This window comes from Schistocerca nitens, chromosome 8, assembly GCF_023898315.1.
Source record: "Schistocerca nitens isolate TAMUIC-IGC-003100 chromosome 8, iqSchNite1.1, whole genome shotgun sequence".
NCBI lineage: Eukaryota > Metazoa > Arthropoda > Insecta > Orthoptera > Acrididae > Schistocerca > Schistocerca nitens.
Window position 1 is genome coordinate 335,699,329 of NC_064621.1, and position 22,141 is coordinate 335,721,469.

General features: G+C 42.6%; 1 pseudogene; it reads left to right on the forward strand.

Annotated features, from left to right (window-relative positions):
* The first annotated feature begins 19,925 nt into the window (after window positions 1–19,925).
* Window positions 19,926–20,043, forward strand: LOC126199902 (5S ribosomal RNA; annotated as a pseudogene).
* Window positions 20,044–22,141: the final 2,098 nt, after the last annotated feature.

A 22,141-nucleotide genomic window follows, 5' to 3' on the forward strand; every position in this document is an offset into this window, starting at 1 on the left:
GTGTACTGTGAATTTCAGGAATCCGGTAAAACATCAACTCCGCGACATCGCTGCGCCCGGAAAAAGACTCTGGAAGAACGGGATCAACGACGACTGAAGAGAATCGTTCAACGTGACAGAAGTGCAACTCCTCCGCAAACTGCTGTAGATTTTAATGCTGGACCATCAATAACCGTTAACGTGCGAACTGTTCAACAAAACATCATCGATATAGGCTTTCGGAGCCGAAGGCCCACTCGTGTACCCTTGATGACCACACGACACAAGCTTTACGCCTCGCCTGGGCCCTTCAACACCGCCATAGGATTTTTGATGAGTGGAAACATATTCACTGGTCGGACGAGTCTCGTTTCATATTCTATCGAGCACAAGGGCGTGTACTGGTATGGAGACAACCTCATGAATCCATGGGCCCTGCATGTCAGCAGGGTACTGTTCAAGTTTGGGGAGGCCCTGTAATGACGTGAGCGTATGCAGTTGCAGTGACACGGGGCTCCCGATGGGTCTAGATACGATCCATTCGTGTCCATTGTGCGCTCCGACGAAATGGGGTAATTCCAGCAGGACAATGAGACACCCCACAAGTTCAGAATTGCTACAGAGTGGCTCCAGGAACACTCTTCTGAGTTGAAACATTTCTTTTGGCCACCAAACTCACCACACATAAACATTATTGAGTATATGTAGGGTGCCTTGCAACGTGCTGTACAGAAGAAATTTCCAACCCCTCGTACTCATACGGATTTATGGACGACCCTGAAGGATTCATGGTGTGAACCCCTCCAGAACTACTTCAGACATTAGTCGAGTCCATGCCACGTCGTGTTGCGGCACTTCTGCGTGCTCGCTTGGGCTCTACACGATATTAGGCAGGTGTACTAGTTTCTTTAGCACTTCACTGTGTCTTGAAGCGTCTCTAAATAAATCGCTTCATTGACTTCCAGAATTGATAACCACTTTTATATTTCTGAACAACGTCATTTAGGTGTCGGTGCTCCCATAAATTCAAACTGAGAGGATGATCAACTGGGTGCTATACTTGGCAGCCATGCTGCCATAGTGATATTTCAATACTAAATTACCATATCTGAATTGTATTTCATATCAAAAACATTTTCCACATTAGCTAGATACATGTTAAAAGTTTAATCTGATACAGAAAAGCAATCAGTCTATATTTGCGTTGTCACCCTATGTTTTCTTGATTCCATCCCGCTGATTGTCTGCTTGGAAGCGTGTTTGCCGTCTGCTGGAGTGTTTATATGAGGGCTGGAACTTTAATAGTGGGAACTATTTATTTATAGCTCGTACAAAATAGATACGTGTTTCAAAGTTTTACTTTGTAGTCACGAGCATTGAGTATAGCCCGTTGCCAGCGATGTGGAAGTCGTAGGATACTCTTAGCAGTGCCAGTTGTGTTGACAGTTCGAGTGGCGCGGCCTATCGCCCGAAGAATTTGTAGCAGTTCTGAAGCGAATGCCGTGAAGTGTTTCGTTCAGTTTAGGAATCGAGTTGAACTTAGGAGGCCTTAAGTCAGGGGACTGCAGTAGGTGGCATAGCACTTAGCAGCCCCATCAGTCAAACAAATCAGTAACAGCTTGCACCGTATGTGCTTGAGCATTGTGCTGCAAAATGATGGTCAGATCCTGCGGAAAGTGTCATCACTTCTGTCTCTAAGCTGGTCGTAGGTTGTGTTCCAAAAATGTGCAAAATATATATATATATATATATATATATATATATATATATATATATATATATATATATATATATATGCTGATCATTATATAGGAAAGTTTGTTCAGAAGCCTTAGTGTGCGAATCCTACCTGCACTTGGCCAACTTTTTCCACTGATATATTGTCATCTTCCACTCTTTCTATCTCATGCTATTGTTTTCATCTATAAATGCTGTTGAACCTAGTTTATCCAGACCTCGTTACTTCGAATCTACGATTCATCCGGATCAACTTTTTTCAGTACAGCCATACAGCAGCTGCAGGTATACAGTATTAGATAATCCAAAAGCAATAGCAGCAACAAATGATAGCAGTTATTAAATTCAGCCAACCGCTATAGACTGATCCTGGCACGGTGTCGGTTGACAAGGTAACATTGAGTTACACAATACTGTATTGCATCCCTTTGTTGCGAGTGTAGAATGACATAAAAGAGAAGGAAGATGGTGATACCCACAAACAAAAATTTAGATTCACTGTACGTGATTGATAATAAGGGACTGCAGGAATACAATTCTCCCGATTTTTTTCATTTTTGTACAGGTACTGTGAACCACACGACTACAGCAGTATGCTGCATGCATCTTATTGTTGACTCTCGCAAATAATACGATGACTGTAAACTTCTGAAGAAGGGCAATAAATGCCTGAAAATGGCTAAGGAAATAAATTTTTCTTTTATGCAACTGGTTTCTGATTATTTCGATATACTGAATATGAATGGTGTTCTCGAAAGTACCTCTCATGTTTCAGACAGCTTGCTAGGTGACGTACTAATCAAGATCATAGTTTATCACATAATTTCGCTCATTATTAATTTGGTTTCACTAGAAATTATTTTTAAATAGAGTTTCCAACTATTATAACTCTTCATCTGCTGCATATAAACCTTTCTGATGAGCTTTGTTTCATTTAAGGAACGAAAAAAAATGGCTGTGAGCACTATGGGACTTAACATCTGAGGTCATCAGTCCCCTAGAACTTGGAACTTTTTTTTTGGTCATCAGTCTACTGACTGGTTTGATGCGGCCCCGCCACGAATTCCTTTCCTGTGCTAACCTCTTCATCTCAGAGTAGCACTTGCAACCTACGTCCTCAATTATTTGCTTGACGTATTCCAATCTCTGTCTTCCTCTACAGTTTTTGCCCTCTACAGCTCCTTCTAGTACCATGGAAGTCATTCCCTCATGTCTTAGCAGATGTCCTATCATCCTGTCCCTTCTCCTTATCAGTGTTTTCCACATATTTCTTTCCTCTCCGATTCTGCATAGAACCTCCTCATTCCTTACCTTATCAGTCCACCTAATTTTCAACATTCGTCTATAGCACCACATCTCAAATGCTTCGATTCTCTTCTGTTCCGGTTTTCCCACAGTCCATGTTTCACTACCATACAATGCTGTACTCCAGACGTACATCCTCAGAAACTTCTTCCTCAAATTAAGGCCGGTATTTGATATTAGTAGACTTCTCTTGGCCAGAAATGTCTTTTTTGCCATAGCGAGTCTGCTTTTGATGTCCTCCTTGCTCCGTCCGTCATTGGTTATTTTACTGCCTAGGTAGCAGAATTCCTTAACTTCATTGACTTCGTGACCATCAATCCTGATGTTAGTTTTCTCGCTGTTCTCATTTCTACTACTTCTGATTACCTTCGTCTTTCCCCGATTTACTCTCAAACCATACTGTGTACTCATTAGACTGTTCATTCCGTTCATCAAATCATTTAATTCTTCTTCACTTTCACTCAGGATAGCAATGTCATCAGCGAATCGTATCATTGATATCCTTTCACCTTGTGTTTTAATTCCACTCCTGAACCTTTCTTTTATTTCCATCATTGCTTCCTCGATGTACAGATTGAAGAGTAGGGGCGAAAGGCTACAGCCTTGTCTTACACCTTCTTAATACGAGCACTTCGTTCTTGATCGTCCACTCTTATTATTCCCTCTCGGTTGTTGTACATATTGTATATGACCCGTCTCTCTCTATAGCTTACGCCTACTTTTTTCAGAATCTCGAACTTGGAACTACTTAAACCTAACTAACCTAAGGACATCACACACATCCATGCCCGAGGCAGGATTCGAATCTGCGACCGTAGCGGTCGGGCGGTTCCAGACTGAAGCGCCTAGAACCGCTCGGCCACACTGGCCAGCATTTAAGGGACGATTTTTTTCGTTTATTACTCTTGACACTTACTTTCGATAGTAAAGAAAACGAAGCGAATAAGCTTGTGTTCACGTGTTTCATGTTGCGTACGTATTTACGAGTGAAAGTCACGCGCGAACACCATTCACCATATCAGAAACGAGAAATCTACCTGTGTAGCACTGCTGCATGCAATGGTTGTTATCGGTAAAACCCCTACCTCGCTATTACGTTTCCTGTTCCTTATCTACCTTCAAGTCGACCTGTACTATGCTGGCCGGCCGGTGTGGTCGTGCGGTTAAAGGCGCTTCAGTCTGGAACCGCGTGACCGCTACGGTCGCAGGTTCGAATCCTGCCTCGGGTATGGATGTGTGTCATGTCCTTAGGTTAGTTAGGTTTAATTAGTTCTAAGTTCTAGGCGACTGATGACCTCTGAAGTTAAGTCGCATAGTGCTCAGAGCCATTTTTGTACTGTGCTGTCTACGTGAAAGTAATCCTCACTCGGTTCACATTTCATTATGTACAGTTTTTAGTTCCCTTTGTTACCAGTACTAGGCTCTCCAGGTAGTAGTGTGCAGTACAATGAAAATTGTACTCTTTTAATTCTTATTTTTGTTTATTTTCTTACTGCACTTTACCTCTCTCAACTGTCATTGTAATTCCTTTCCGCAGATTCTCTTTCCACCTTGTTTCTCTTTCACACAGGAAAAACTATATATTTTACGTTTCATCTGTAATGAATTTAGTGCAAGCACAGCACATTTCCATCGAGTGATGAAGTTCTGCGTGGTATAACCAGGCATTACTGCATGTGGTCTGTTCGTTCCATGCTTATACCGAAAGACGTTTGAGATAATACTGTCTGGTAGCGGAGAATCTTTTGACAGTTTGGGTACACATGATTGTTCTTGGTAGAGAACAAGTTATTCGACTAGAACGGAGGACTTCTTCTACCATCTTACGTATTTTTGACACGTACTACTCCTGATGCGACACTCGTTGTATAAGTGTTTGCTTCCAGTAATTTTTTGAATAGTACTTAGAAACTCATTCGTTTAGTCTGATACCAACCTCCGTGTCTTATAAGTTTGCGCAAATTGTATAAGCTCTGAACAGCATCCACACTTGCCTTACTTAGTACTCTGTTTAGCGAAATGTACACTTACTCTGTCCATAATAATAACAACAATAATTCCGTGTGGCTCAAGGACCTGGTGCAAGTCTTTCAACTGGACGCCACTTCGTTAACTTGCGTGTGGCTAACCTACCCTGCGATCTCGCCGGGGAAAGGGATCCAACAGTTTATCGTGGAATGCGAGCCACCTGTCGTTCGTAGCCAAGCTTCACATCATTGGATGTTGGAGGCTGGGTTAAAGACAGACTGAAATACACCGTGGTCGTTCTCGTGACCTCTCCTTTTCTAGCATTCGCTTTGCCATAAGACCTCCACGGACGGCGCTCTGTCTTCCAGCAGTGCCTCGTTTATCATCCCCGAAGTTTTTTTCAGATTTCTACCTAACCTCTCCTTTGTTATTTTAAAGACTTTCCTGTAGCCTTCTCTGTTTACCTATTCATTTCAGTACATCATTAGTAGTTTGTTGATAACAACAGTATCTGCGCCCCTGACGGAGTGACTAAAATGCTAAAAACAATCGACTAACATTATAATTATTTGTAGAGAAATGGATTAACTTTAGTGGAAATTACAACATGGGTCGTGAAAGTGAAATAAAGTTTATACCACTTGTTAGGTAGACGAAACTATCGTGTAGGCTCACATGCACTAAAATAAGAAACTATGAATGTTTTTACACGTAACCAAAGGGAGCCTGGATTTCTTATTGAGGTTTGCAAGTACAGAAACCATCAGCAGTGCTTGTCTTCCAACCACAGGCAGACATCTTTGTTGATTCGTATGTCAGAGACACGTGCACGTCTTGGAAGCAGTCAAATGGTTCAAATGGCTCTGAGCACTATGGGACTTAACATCTATGGTCATCAGTCCCCTAGGACTTAGAACTACTTAAACCTAACTAACCTAAGGACAGCACACAACACCCAGTCATCACGAGGCAGAGAAAATCCCTGACCCCGCCGGGAATCGAACCCGGGTGTGGGAAGCGAGAAGGCTACCGCACGACCACGAGATGCGGACTGGAAGCCGTCGCACACGTCGTTCTTCGAAGGAGGCTTTCGCAGTCATATGTGATCAAGCCATTAATCGCGAACCAATTATCCGAATGTAATGGAAATCGGTAGACGTACTTCACATCAAATGGTTACAATTTCAGAAAAATTAGATGATTTGTTCAAGAGAGAGAGCTTCAGAAATTGTGCAAGTCAAGCAGTTTTTCAGCAATGACTGAGGGTATCGTGCCATACGAGGGGCGTTTGAAAAGTCCGTGCAAAAATAAAAAATTCTTACGTGTTTCGGGTACACCTTTTTTTTTTTAATTTTTCGATATAGTCTCTTTTTAGACTTATACATTTCGTCCACCGCTGTTCTAATTTGTTGATCCCTTCCGAATAATAGGAATTGTCCAAGTCTGCAAAATAGCTGTTAGTTTCTGAATAAAATCTTTGTCCCGCCAGCCATATCTTCAAATTGGGGAATAAATAGCAGTCCGAGGGAGCCAAATCTAGAGAATAGGGGGGTGTGAAACTAGTTGGAATCCTATTTCCATTAATTTTGCGACCAAAACTGCTGAGATGTGTGCTGGTGCATTGTCGTGATGGAGAAGAACTTTTTTGCCGTCCTATCGCCGGCGTTTTTCTTGCAGCTCGGTTTTTAAACGGTCCAGTAACGATGAATAACATGCACCTGTAATAGTTTTACCCTTTTCCAGATACTCGATGAGGATTATCCCTCTCCCAAAAGAGAGTCGCCTCAACCTTTATGGCCGAAGGAATGGTGTTCGTCTTTTGGAGCAGATTTGCCATTGGTAACCCATTGTTTAGATTGTTCTTTGGTCTCAGGGGTATAGTGATGTATCCATGTTTCATCCACAGTGGCGAAACGACGCTTGAAGACCTGCGGAGTCTTCCTGAACAGCTGCAAACCATCCTTGCAACACTTCACACGATTCCGTTTCTGGTCAAACTTGAGCAATCGCGGCAACCCATCTTCCGGATAGCTTTCTCATGTCCAAATGTTTATGCAAAATATTATGTACCCGTTCATTCGAGATGCCCACAGCACTAGCAATCTCACGCACCTTAACTCTTCTGTTATCCATCACCATATCATGGATTTTATCAATTATTTCTGGAGTCGTAACCTTCACAGGGCGTCCAGAACGTTCATCATCACTTGTGCCCATATGGCCACTCTGAAAATTTTGAAACCACTTATAAACTGTTCTAATCGAAAGTTCAGAGTCACCGTAATGTTTATCAAGCTTCTCTATAGTCTCCTGAGGCGTGTTGCCTTTCATAAAGTAATGTTTAATCACTACACGAAATACTTTTTCGTCCATTTTTCGACAATCACTCTACGTCCGCGATTCACACGAATGCCAAACACATAGAAATAGACCAATATGGCTGAAACTTGGTGTGCGCTCTTTCCAGAGATGCTATTAACTAAACATGACCTCGACAGCGCCGGTGGTGCCAAATCTCTAGGACTTTGCACGGACTTATCAACGCCCCCCATATTCTATCCGACTGACGCAGTTGTTGTTGTTGTTGTGGTCTTCAGTCCTGAGACTGGTTTGATGCAGCTCTCCATGCTACTCTATCCTGTGCAAGCTTCTTCATCTCCCAGTACTTACTGCAACCTACGTCCTTCTGAATCTGCTTAGTGTATTCATCTCTTGGTCTCCCTCTATGATTTTTACCCTCCACACTGCCCTCCAATGCTAAATTTGTGATCCCTTGGTGCCTCAGAACATGTCCTACCAACCGGTCCCTTCTTCTTGTCGTGCCACAAACTCCTCTTCTTCCCAATTTTATTCAATACCTTATAATTAAATATGTGACCTACCCATCTAATCTACAGCATTCTTCTGTAGCACCACATTTCGAAAGCTCCTATTCTCTTCTTGTCCAAACTATTTATCGTCCATGTTTCACTTCCATACATGGCTACACTCCATACAAATACTTTCAGAAACGACTTCCTGACACTTAAATCTATACTCGACGTTAACAAATTTCTCTTCTTCAGAAACACTTTTCTTGCCATTGCCAGTCTACATTTTATATCCTCTCTACTTCGACCATCATCAGTTATTTTGCTCCCCAAATAGCAAAACTGCTTTACTACTTTAAGTGTCTCATTTCCTAATCTAATTCCCTCAGCATCACCCGACTTAATTCGACTACATTCCATTATCCTCGTTTTGCTTTTGTTGATGTTCATCTTATATCCTCCTTTCAAGACACTGTCCATTCTATTCAACTGCTCTTCCAAGTCCTTTGCTGTCTCTGACAAAATCCCGAGCTGGTTGCACGGCCCTGCCCATAACGCTCCAAACGTTCTTAGCTGGGGAGAGATCCGGCAACCTTTCTGGCCAAGGAGGGGTTTGGCAAGCACGAAGACAAGCAGAAGAAACTCTCGTCTTTTGTGGGCAGGCATTATGTTGCTGAGATGTAAACCCAGGATAGTGTCTCTTGAAGGGCAATAAAACAGGCGTAGGTTATCGTCGACGTTCCGCTGTGCCGTACGAATGCCGCGGATGACAAACAAAGGGGTCTTGTTATGAAAGGAAATGGCAGCCCAGGCCGTCACTCTTGGATGTCGGGCCTTATGCTGAGAGTAACCTAATTATTTGTAGAGAAATGGATCAGGTTGATATCCAACCGCTGTTGGGGGCGTGTCCAGACACGTCTTCGGCCTGGAATCTCGGACTGGATTAGCATTGTCTTCAGCGATGAGTTCCGCTTCGAACTGAGCCACGATGACAGCCCCGAGCATTGTGAGTAGGGCCCTGCAACCAGCTCGGGATTTCGACCATCCAACCGCGCCAATCGGATAGAATTTGGCACGATATCCCTCAGAGTGGCATCCAACAACACTGTCAGTCATTGCCAAGCCGAATAACTGCTTGTATAAGGGCCAGAGATGGACGAAGCCTTACTAACTCGCTGAAGCCCTTTCTCTTGAATAAATCGTCCAATTTTTCTGAAATTATCATTTGTTTGTCTGTACACGAACATCACATCTACCGATTTCCGTCCCATTCGGATAATTCTTTCGTGGTGGGTCTTCTTTTTATCTTAAATTATATAAAGTGTGTAACTAAATCCCTCTAAGGGACATTAGAGACAGGTTCCCTACACCAAAACAAGGAAAAAAAAAGTGTAATGAAGATGAGCTCTAAAATGTATATTTTAAAAGCTATGAGCACTTGAGAGACATTTTTGGCAGTACAGAAGGTGAACAAGTGTTTACAGCTCTTAATGTATGTGTTTTAGAGCCCATGTTCCCTGGACATTTATTTCTTGTTTTGGTTTAAGGATCCTGTCCTCAAAGTCTGGAAAGGCGATTTAATTACGCCCTGTAGATAAAAGATGAAAGGTACAGAGGGTGACCTTCAATTATCTTTACAATTTAAGACCCTAATAATTTTAAAACTATACTTGATATTAACTAATGGTTTTGAACACGTGATAAGATAAAGGTTTTTTACCTTCCAGGTGACGCAGATTTGAAGCAAAATTGAACATGAAAACCTGATGAATTGTGGACGCCACGGGAGAAGGCATGGTGTATGGCCTGGTTGATACAGACGACTTCCGATACCCAACAGGAAAAAAACCTTCGAACAAGATATGAGAGGAAACCACCGTCCGACCAACTATTCGGGCTTGGCATATGTCTTTTATGGAAACAGGCAGTATTCCAACTATTCGGGCTTGGCATATGTCTTTTATGGAAACAGGCAGTATTCACTACAAAAAGGGGACGGGTCGCCCATCTCTATCCAACACCAGCTTGGACAAGATACGGCAGGCGTTCGCAAGTAGTCCGACAAAATCGGTGCGTACGGCGGCCATGGAGTTGGAAATAAGACTATCCACAGTGCACAACGTCTTGGATAAGAGGTTATGGCTATATCCCTGCATCACACATTAAACCCTACGGGCAAACCTCAGGGCGCACAGTTTGCAGCGGACATGCTAGGAAAGTCTGTTTCTCCGATGAGGCGAGGTTTCATGTATCCGGCAAAATGAAGAGTCATAACGTTCGTATATGGGGTTAACACCATCCTTGTCTTACCCTTGAAATGGAAAAAGAAGTTCCAAAGGCCATTGTTGGTGCGAACTGATACACATTTTCATCATTGGTGCATTGTCTTTCATCGAGTTTGCTGTCAACGGTGGTGACAAAATTGGAACACCGGCAAACTGAAGTCACATTCCAGCAAGATGGGACGCCATACCACTAGTCCGTAACGTCCGTCAGTTTCTAGATGGAAAATATCCGGATACGTGAGTTGGGTGAGATGGTCCACTTTGATGACCATCACGATCCCTTGACCTCACACCACTAGACTCGTTCCTGTGGGGCTTTGTAAAGGATTTGGTGTACCGAGTCAGAGTACAGGACCTACAGGCCTTGAAAGCTCGCATTCGCAGTGCATTTGAACATGTCACCGTGGAGATCTTGAACCATACGTGGGGACAAACGGAATTCCGGCTGGACATTATCTGTACCACTAAGGGTGCACACGTTGCTATGTATAAATGAGGAAACAAAAATTAATGAATTATCTTATCAGTATTGAAAACGAATTGTTAATATCTAGTGCAGTTTTATAGGTAATAAAGTCAAAAATTGTAAAAATAATTTATGACCCTCATACTGCTTCAGCTGCTGTATTTTGAACCCCATAAGCATTGCAATGGTAATGTCATCTAAATCAGATTAAATGTTCAAATGTGTGTGAATTCCTAAGGTACCAAACTGCTGAGGTCATCGGTCCTTAGTCTTCACACTACTTAAACTAACTTATGCTAAGAACAACACAGATACCCATGCCCGAGAGAGCACTCAAACATCCGGCAGGAGGGGCCGCGCAGTCCGTGACATGGCACCTCAAACCGCGTGGCCACTCCGCGGGGCCATCAGATTAATTAAGACGTTTTTATATCGTGGGTACACTTATGACTTGCACCTGTGACGAAACATTAGCTATACTTGCACCACTTAAAGGTGATGTACAAATGTCTAAACGTCTGTGGGAGCTGCACTTACTGCATATGAGGGTGAATAAAGGTGCAGTACCTTTGTGACAGCTAAAATATATGCGTTATGAGATTGTGATTTAGAAATATGATCTGGCAACATAAAGGAATTGTTTTCCCCCTGTGCAGTAAGTACAGCATTTGTGAAAATTTGTAAAACAACTTTCAGTGTTACAGAACAACGTGGCATAGTCGTAAGACGCTGGACTTGTATTCTGAAGGACGCCGGTTAAAATCCTCGTCAGGCTGTACAGATTTAGGTTCTCCGTGTTTTTTCTAAAATCGCTCAATGCAAATACGGGGATAGTTCCTGTGAAAGGGGACGACAAATATCCTTTTTCAAACTTCCGCTTCTCGAGCTTGGATGTGTTTCTAATGATATCGTCATCGACGGAGCAGTAAACCTTAATATGCCGTAACTCCTTCCTCGTTTCAGTGTTTAACTTACGCTAATGTTTCTTCCAATAGATAACCTTTTCCCCACATCATTGTCTGCCAAATATACGACACAGTTGTGTGTCAGAAGTGCTTTCCAACAAGTAACAACATCCCACAGAACCTGAGGATGACAAGACCGTTGAAACACGTAGTGGTACTTAAAACAAAAGTGAGTAAAGCAGTAAAGCTATGATTTTTTGTGTCGTTTATAGAATTAGTTGTAGTCCTTACCAGTCCATTATGGGCGAAGTATTTGCTACTGAAATACAGTAGCTAGTCAAAAGTATGGAGGACCTGTCAGTGAACATTATAATATGGGATATGTCTACTCTTCACCTTGACACGGACGTGACAAAAGTTACAGGATATCACCTAATATCGTGTCGTATCTCATTTGGTCGGATTAGTGCAGCAGCTCAACGTGGCAAGGGTTCAATAAGTCGTTCGGTAGCCCACTGCATAAATGTTGAGGCATGCTGTCTCTATAGCCGTCCATAATTGCGCATGTGTCGTCGGTGCAGAATTTTGTGCACGCACTGACCTCTCGATTATGTCCCATAAACGTTCGATGGGTTTCGTGGTGACGATCTGGGTGGCCAACGCATTCGCACAAACTTTCCGGAATGTTCTTCCAACCAATCGGGAACCATTGCGGCCCGTTAACGCCACATTTTGCCGCACTGTCCTAACAGATACGTTCGTCGTACTTTCCACATCGATCGCTGCGGTTGTTTCATCCAGTGTCGCTCGTCTGTTGGCACTGACAACTCTATGCAAACGCCGTTGCTCTCGGTCGCTAAGTGGAGGCTGTCGGCGACTGCATAGTCCTTGGTCAGAGTTAATGCCTGAAATTTAGTATTCTCGGCACTGTGGATCTCTAAATATTGAATTCCCTAAAGACTTTCGAACTGGAATGTCCCAAGCGTCTAGCTCCAGCTACCATTTCGCGTTCAAAGTCTATTAATTCCCGGCGTGTGGCAATAATCATGTCGGAAACCTTTTGACTTGAATCACCTCAGCACAAATGAAAGCTCCGCCAATCCAGTTAGTTTAGTTTAGTTATGTCATGTTGTTGTGTCTAGCCAAGACAACCTAGACACAATGAGAGGAAGCCGAAAGGCACGCGCTTAAACTCACGCAGGCTAGCGTGAGGTCTGAAACAGGATACGTAATGAATGCTATAAAGAAAAGTACGTAGCTTCTGGAATACTTAACTTTAATCCACATTTGTAGAACATCGCTCTTGATGATACATTAATAGAACCTCAATATCAATTGAATACGGCGCCCTGCTAGGTCGTGGCAAATGTAGCTGAAGGCTATGCTAACTATCGTCTCGGCAAATGAGAGCGTATTTGTCAGTGAACCGTTCCTTGCAAAGTCGGCTGTACAGCTGGGGGCGAGTGCCAGGACGTCTCTCTAGACCTGCCGTGTGGTGGCGCTCGGTCTGCAATTACTGACAGTGGCGACACGCGGGTCCGACGTATAATAATGGACCGCGGCCAATTTAAAAGGCTACCACCTAGCAAGTGTGGTGTCTGGCGGTGACACCACACATGTTCCATAGTTCATTTTCCCGATTATTTTATCGATATGATGTGGAACAAGCCAGATTACAGGATATATACGAGTATATATAGCACATGAAAGTGCTGATATTAATATTACTGAAATTTTGGTTCTACACATGCAACTACATTTAGAGATACAATTTTTTTCTTTTTTTGTACCATTTCTGAAACAGAAACTCGTTCATGGAGTAGAAGGAGTTTCCAAAAGAAATGATTTTAAGGTAGATTTAAAACTTTATCTGATACCTGCAGACACTTTATGTTGTTGGGCAAATGGTCAAAGATTTTCGTTGCTGAATAATGTACTCCTTTTTGAGCAACTGACAGCTTCAATAACGGATAGGAAAGGTCATTTTTCCCTCTAGTGTTCCACGTATGAACATCACTGTTCTTCGCAAATTGAGATTAATTATTTGTTATGAATTTCATTAGCGAATATGTGCACTCTGATGGTGCAGTTAAAATACCTAACTCCTTGAAAAGGTGCGTATATGACGTCCTTGGGTGAACACCACTAATTATTCTCACTGCTCTCTTTTGTGCAATCAGTACTTTATGTCCAAGTGGTGAGTTAGCCCAGAAAAGAATTCCATAAGACATTACTGAGTGTAAATATGCAAAGTACGTTAGGAGGCTGATCTGTTTATTACCAAGACTAGGCAATAACACCGCCATCTGTATATGTACATATCGTTATACCATGACTTTTGTCTCCTCAGTATGTGACGGCTTCAACACTTCTGGGAACACTTTCAATAAAGTATCTGTGAGCGAATTGCATCCTATTTTTTTCGCAAGAGCCGAAACCAGAGGTGGTAGTGATTTTGGACGCCTGGATCTGGAGCAAAGTCGACGTTCTAATGCTTCCCAAAAGTGTTCCATTGGGATTCCGATCTGGACTCTGGCCAGCCCAGTCCATTTCAGGAATATTATTGTCCACAGACGATTGCCTCAAAGATGCTGCTTTACGACAGGGTCCATAGCCATGCTCATACGATCATCGTATCCGAGCACGTATGTTTTTGGATAGGGTCCGCCTTTAGCAAAACCCAGTTTTGTTTTTTAACCCAAACATGTTTCACTGCAGTTGCAGCATCTTCAGTGGGCTTTTATTTTTCAGCTGTTAAAGATAAAGAGTGTTCTTTGCTGTCTGTATACAGGTAGCTATTAGTTTTTAAATCGTAATTACAAATATTCGAAAAAACACATAAATTACGAATTCATTCCTTTTTAGCACATGGTGTGGTTTTTTTGATGTTTTGTGTTTCTACGGTGACCGTTTTGTTCCACAGTTTGTCATCTGCAACCATTTATACCTTTAAGTAGATAAATTGTTTAAGCCAAAATTACGATTTGAAAACTTGTTATTTCTATGCCTGAAATTATTTAATTCTATGTGTGTGTGTGTGTGTGTGTCTATTTATATAATGTTTCACTTACATTTTCCTTTTAATCATCTTCATCACTGTCAAACATTATATATTGAGTTGCCACTGTCACTCTCACTGTAACTGTTTCACTGGCGGTGTTCCTTGCAGTTGTTCTGAACCTTTCAGAGCTGTCTGTGATTTTTTCTTTTCTCTTTGTGTGTGTGTGTGAGTGTCTGTTGGGGGGGGCTGGGAAGGGGGGGGGGGTGGTGAGAGCTCTATAGGTTGGTCTTGCTAATAATTCTTTGAGGGCAGAGAACAGAGTGCCATTGCAGATAGCTGTATATTCACATCTTCAACTTTTGTAGTCCTGTCTTCCTCAGTTGCGTGTAATATTACGGTATATTAATAATTTTTGCTTACGGACCGTCTGACAGCAACTAAATAAAACACAATTTTAGTGCCACATGCGTTTCGCCTTTATTTTCTGCAAGGCATCATCAGTGGCCTGGAATATGTACATATATTAGCTATTTAATTTACATTTCTGTTACTGTGCCTATAGGTTATAAACAGTTCTGGTGGTTGGTATTTCCTATTAAGTAATAATGTTTTGAACTTTACTTACAGGTTGCATGGATAATTTCTTACATATTACGCTCCTGTTGCATTTTTGGTGTTGTTCTTCTTCTTATGAATGCCAATTTGCGGTTTTTTTCACATTCCACAGCACTATGAACTGAACGCTTGTTTCAATGCAATGTTTTGGTTTATGTTGTCGACTGTCAAATGTTTTTGCCAAAGATCGAATGTTATTGCCAAACTTTCGAGTGTAATTATTGAAGTATCTGTGATCTGTTCGTGTATGCATTTGTGTGTGTGTTTGTGTATGTATGTATGTATGTATGTGTGTGTGTGTGTGTGTGTGTGTGTGCGTGTGTGTGTCCAGATGTGTGGAGAAGAGTTTTTTTGTTTTATGTTATCATTTCCTTTATTAAGTGTAGTAGGGAGCCGGTGCTGATGTGCGTTTGTTCATTTATCAAATGTTTGTTTTCTGCTACGGCTCATCAGAACATGCCTTACAAAAACTGAAGTCAGATCCAACTACACGATTCCAGGAAAATGTGAAACGAACACTGAAAAACATTGAACACACACTCACAGACAAACAGAAATACTACTTAACACAGAAAAACCCACAAGCACTAACACTCCGCAGTCAACCGAAAGTACATAAAGACGGAATGCCAATGAGAGCTGTTATCAACTTCAAGAAAGCCCCAACATACCGCATAGCCAAACACCTCCAAAAGTTAGTTACGAAGCACTGTAAAGTAGAAAACAACAGACAAGAAAATTAAAGTATACATGTTACAGTGCGTTGTGTAGTCGAAATGGCTAGTCAAAGAAATGCGTTTTATTTACAGTTCAATTCTGGTTGGGAGTGTGGTTACTTGTTCACCGAAAACGAAAGTGCAGCCCAATGACTGGTATGCGGTAAAGTATTAGGCATAAATAAGTACAATTTAGAACGTCACTACAGAACACATCACTTCAACCAGTACGGAAGTGTAAAGGGTGAAATAAGACTACATTTTCTTTATGATCTATGCGAGGGAGGAGCTAAACTGAGATATGTATATTAATATTGTACCTACATACGATATAACATAATTACGGTGCCTAATAAACCAAATTTTCCTTTGAGATAAAAAAAACTCGTTAATTTTTTATCCAGGAATGTGATGCCTCCTCTTCCGATGCCGCTGTTCGTGCTAGTTACAGTTTAACTTTGCTGATGGACCGTTCTATCCGACCATTTTGTGACGGCGAATTTGTGAAGCAGAGTTTGCAAACTGTAGCAGACCATGTCCACAATTATCAGAGTCTGTCGTAGCGCACTATAACCCGCCGTATCAAACGTTTGTGAGGCGATATTGTGGAACAGTTCATGGATATCATTTCGAACGTCTTGGTGTTTTCTGTTGCATTAGATGAGAGTTCCGACTTATAGGACACAGCTTAAGTGGCAATATTTATTAAAGGTGTTGATGCAAGCTTAGTAGTAAGGGAGGAACTCCTTCATTTATGTCCTCTCAAAGACACCACGACAGGTTATGAAATATTGCACTGCGTGGAAGATATATTTATAATTTTGTTTTACCGTGGGAAAAACTCGTTTCGGTTGCCACTGATGGAACACCCTGCATGGGTGGATGTAGAGCAGGGCTTAAAGGTCGTCTGCGAAGAAAACTACAGCAACACGAAGTGAGGTTCAAACGTGTGCATTGTTTGATTCATCAACAAAACCTGTGCGCAAAAAACGTCGCAATGACAACTGTAATGACCGTAGTAATGAGAACAGTTAATTTTATTAAGAGTCATAGACTGAACAATTTAAAGCTCTACTAAAGGATATTGAGCGTGAATTTGGGTGTTATTGCGTGCTTCTGTGAAGTTCGTTGGCTCATTAGAGGTAATATGTTGAATCGCTTTTTTGGTTTGTTGGACGAAACAGTTTTATTCGTAGCAATGAAGGGGCGTCCCGTCTATGAATTCACTGATTAATGAGTTAGCATTTCTCACCGTCATCACATCCCACATGAATAAACTTAACCTTAAGCTGCAGCGAAGCAACATACTTATTGCTCATTTTATAGACTGTATTACTGATTTCAAGCGAATGTCGGAGCTTTGTCAGCGTCAGACGTTGAAAGCTGAGTTAGTCCATTTTCTCAAATTATCAATGCGGAAATCTACATTAACTCAAGATCAACTGCAGATATTTTCAAATACTCTTGAGAGTCTTGTGAAGGAATTTTCCATCCTATTTAGAGATCTGTACGACTTATCGATGGATCTGAAAGTGTTTGCTGCGTCCTTTTCAACTACTGTAATGACTGATGACGTTCCGTCTGCTGTACAGAGCGAGTTGCTCACAATTCGATGTGACAGTGAACTGAAGGCTAAATATGAATCAAGAACAAGCCTATCACATTTTTATGAACATTTTTCGCACATAATTTCCCAAATATGCACCAAATGGTTGCGAAACTGCTATCAACGTTCAACTCAACATATCTGTGTGAAAAACTATTCTTCAAATGAAGATAAATAAATCTCCACGAAGAGCCACTCTAATTGATGCACGTCTCACTGCGGTTCTGAGAATTGCAAGTGCGAGATCGATCGCATCAAATATAGCTCGTCTTCTTCAGCGAAAAGAGACGCACACCTGCACATGATCTGCTGAACGACATTTCAGATATATAAGAACATACAAGCCTATGTTTTGTTTATGGTGAATTACATTTTTTCATTTATTTATTTCTGTGCATAACCTAGAGTTAGTTTGTCATTCATTGGTTAAGGTGCATTCTAAATAAGCTTTCATGTTGGCCCACTGTATTCTCATGACTATAGGTAGTAGTCAAAGAAGTATTTAGTTATCAGGTGTCAAAGTAATCACTCTTTTTTCCTACGCGTGTCTAATGAAAGGAATATAATTAAACGTACTTGTTTAGCACCATAATCTAATGCTCTGAATAGAATGAGATGTTAGGCACAACAACAGTCTCACAAGTCTACAATTGGCTTGATACGCGTCTCTTCTCCAGTTGTTACGGCAAGCTGTGCAAGCAGCTACAAGGTTAAATTCCGCCAGAGTGCAAACTCTGCTCTGTTTCCTGCCTGAGCTGGAGCGCTGCTCATTGAGCCGATTTGTGCCCGCCTCTGACACAGTCCAGTTACGTCATATTCGGTTTTCAAAAGCGCTTACTGCTTCTAGAAGGGTCTTAGAGGATTTTCCCCTGCATGGTACCTATCACGGCGTCCTCTGTGATGGACACTGACTACGTAGAGGCTACGTGTCGACTGCTCCAGGACACCGACAAAAGCGACGCTGGGTGATCGTGCTGGGCCCTTTTCAAAAACTCGTTCCCAGCAATAATTCATCTGACTGTCTGGGTAGGAACCATTTCCTATTGCTAGCTACACGGACGATACTACAAAACGCTGTGTCCGTCCTACAAGTATGATGTAAGGAAACTGTTAGGCTGTCATTATTTGGCTAGTCCTATCCGCCAACCACCTCTCTGAAAGGGAGCAGTGTTCTTATGTCGTCTTCTTTAAACCGAGGAGCTCCTCAATGTCCCCGCCTTCTTCGTGACAATTATTGCTTGAAAGGCGTCGCATTCAAATTAACCACACCATAACTACTCCTGTACATGGGGTGGTGATACGTAGCTTCAGTTTCACTATCATCTCGGGAATATACAGAAAATCGGTAGAAAAAAAGGCGACGCACCAAATCGGACAGCAAACAATAGATGTGATGTACACGTACAGGCAAATAAACCATTACAGTTTCAGAAAAATCGAATGATTCATTCAAGAGAAGGAGCTCCACAGACTGGGCAAGTCAATAAGCGTTTGCCTATCTCTGGCCCTCATTGAAACTGCTTTTTGTCTTGCCACTGAGTGACAGAGTTGTTGGATGTGCTCCGAGTGATGTCGTGCCATCTTTTGTCCAGTTGCCATGTTAGATCGTCAAAATCCCGAGCTGAGAGGCTCTGCATGCAATGCTCCAAACGTTCTCAACCGGTGAGAGATCCGGCGACCTTGCTGGCCTAGGCAGGGTTTGCCCAGTACGAAGACAAGCAGTACAAACACTCTTCGTGCCCGGGCGTGCATTATCTTACTGAAATGTAAGACCAGGATGGCTCGCCATATAGGGCAACAAAACGGGCCGTCGAATATCGTCGACGTACGGCTGTGCTGTAAGGGTGCAGCGGCTGACAACCAAAGGGGTCCTGCTATGAAATATAGTGGTACCCTAAACCACCGCAATTGGTAGTCAGGCCCTATTGCCTCCGACAATGTTTGGTATCCCAACCAGTCTGGAGCGATACCACACACGTCTTCACTGGTCATCGGCGCTCAGTTCCAAGAGGGAGGGATGCATCACTGAGGACAATTCTGAACCACTCAATGAAATTCCAGGCCCAAGACGTGTCTGAGATGCCCCAGACAGCGGTGGAATACCTATGTGATTGCCGCTCATAATATTGCCCGATAACCTGGAGTGATGGTCTGGGATGCCATTGCATTTCATTGCAAAACACATTTGGTTGTCATTCGCTGCAGCCATACAGCACGTCGACAACATTCTACGCTCCGCTTTGTTGCCCTTTATGGAAAGTCATCCTCGGCTTAAATTTCAGCATGAAAATGCCCGCCTACACACAGTGAGACTTTCTACTGCTTTTGCTCGTGCTTATCAAAACACAATTTGTACAGCAAGATCGCTGGACCTCTTCCCAATTGAGAACCTTCGGAGCATTATGTGCAACGTCCTCCCACCATCAAGTGATTTTGACGATTTAAGTCGTCAGTTGAACAAACTCTGGCACGATATTCCCCAGCAGGGCATCCAACAAATCTGTCAATTAATGACAGCCCAATAACTGCTTAGGCAACGGCCTTGCCGCAGTGGATACACCGGTTCCCGTCGGATCACCGAAATTAAGCGCCGTTGGGCGTGGCCCGCACTTGGATGGGTGACCGTCCGGGTCGCCATGTGCTGTTGCATTTTTCGGGGTGCACTCAGCCTCGTGATGCCAACTGAGGAGCTACTCGACCGAATAGTAGCGCCTCCGGTCAAAGAAAACCATCATAACGACCGGGAGAGCGGTGTGCTGACCACACGCCCCTCCTATCCGCATCCTCATCTGAGGATGACACGGCGGTCGGATGGTCCAGGTGGGCGACTTATGGCCTGCACACGGAGTGCATGAATAACTGCTTATATAATGGCCAGAGTAGCAAAAACGCGTTACTGACTTGCACGATTTGTGAAGTTCTTTCTCTTGAATAAATCATCCAGTTTTTTATGAAACCATAATGATTTGTTTGTCTGTACAGGTATATCACATCTACCAATTTCCGTCGTATTCTGATAATTCCTTCGTGGTGCATAGTCTTATTTATCTTAGACTGTAATTAACACTTTAATTAACAAAAGAAATGCAGTCTCACTTATTGACGTACAGAATATTATCTGATCTTCGTTATAAACGTGTGTTGGTACTTCGAAGCCCTCGCAGGTTTCTGGGCCAGCCGCACACCTGTACGACAGACAGGCGAAGAGGCCACCGTGCGTCGCTGTTTGGCCTTGTTATGTTATCAGCCGGCAGTCGAGAGAGGACGTCAGTGCAGACCACAAGAGGAAAATTCCACGTGACATATACGGGACCGGCTGCTCAGGAAACGGACACCCAAGTTTCCTTCCCAAGGCCACATATGCGCGCTTGCAGTTCCTCGTAGCCAGCGCTCCTACTAATGCCTGTCGTGACCTGGCCCGAAAAAATAAATTACGTCTCGCCATCTGCTTTCCTCCTATATCGTGACATGTTGTTGTTGTCTTCAGTCCTGAGACTGGCTTGATGCAGCTCTCCATGCTACTCTATCCTGTGGAAGCTTCTTCATCTCCCAGTACTTACTGCAACCTACATCCTTCTGAATCTGCTTAGTGTATTCATCTGTAGGTCTCCCTCTACGACTTTTACCCGCCACGCTGCCCTCCAATGCTAAATTTGTGATCCCTTGATGCCTCAAAACATGTCCTATCAACCGGTCCCTTCTTCTTGTCAAGTTGTGCCACAAACTCCTCTTCTCCCCTATTCTATTCAATACCTCCTCATTAGTTATGTGATCTACCCATCTAATCTTCAGCATTCTTCGGTAGCACCAGATTTCGAAAGCTTCTATTCTCTTCTTGTCCAAACTATTTATCGTCCATGTTTCACTTCCATACATGGCTACACTCCATACAAATACTTTCAGAAACGACTTCCTGACACTTAAATCTATACTCGATGTTAACAAATTTCTCTTCTTCAGAAACAATTTCCTTGCCATTGCCAGTCTACATTTTATATCCTCTCTACTTCGACCATCATCAGTTATTTTGCTCCCCAAATAGCAAAACTGCTTTACTACTTTAAGTGTCTCATTTCCTAATCTAATCCCCTCAGCATCACCCGACTTAATTTTACTACATTCCATTATCCTCGTTTTGCTTTTGTTGATGTTCATCTTATATCCTCCTTTCAAGACACTGTCCATTCCGTTCAACTGCTCTTCCAAGTCCTTTGCTGTCTCTGACAGAATTACAATGTCATCGGCGAACCTCAACGTTTTTATTTCTTCTCCATGGATTTTAATACCTACTCGGAATTTTTCTTTTGTTTTCTTTACTGCTTGCTCAATATACAGATGGAATAACATCGGGGACAGGCTACAACACTGTCTCACTCCCTTCCGAACCGCTGCTTCCCTTTCATGCCCCTCGACTCTTATAACTGCCATCTGGTTTCTGTACAAATTGTAAATAGCCTTTCGCTTCCTGTATTTTACCCCTGTCACCTTTAGAATTTGAAAGAGGGTATTCCTGTCAACATTGTCAAAAGCTTTCTCTAAGTAGAAATGTGGGTTTGCCTTTCCTTAATCTATTTTCTAAGATACGTCGTAGGGTCAGTATTGCCTCACGTGTTCCACCATCGTGACATAGCAGTTACGAACACCGTCATAGCTTATGTCAAGTGCGATGGCAAAAGGAGATGCCGGAGCAGTATCACTTTGTCAATAAATCTAGGTGTCATCTGATTCCTGCTGAAACCCTGTAAGCG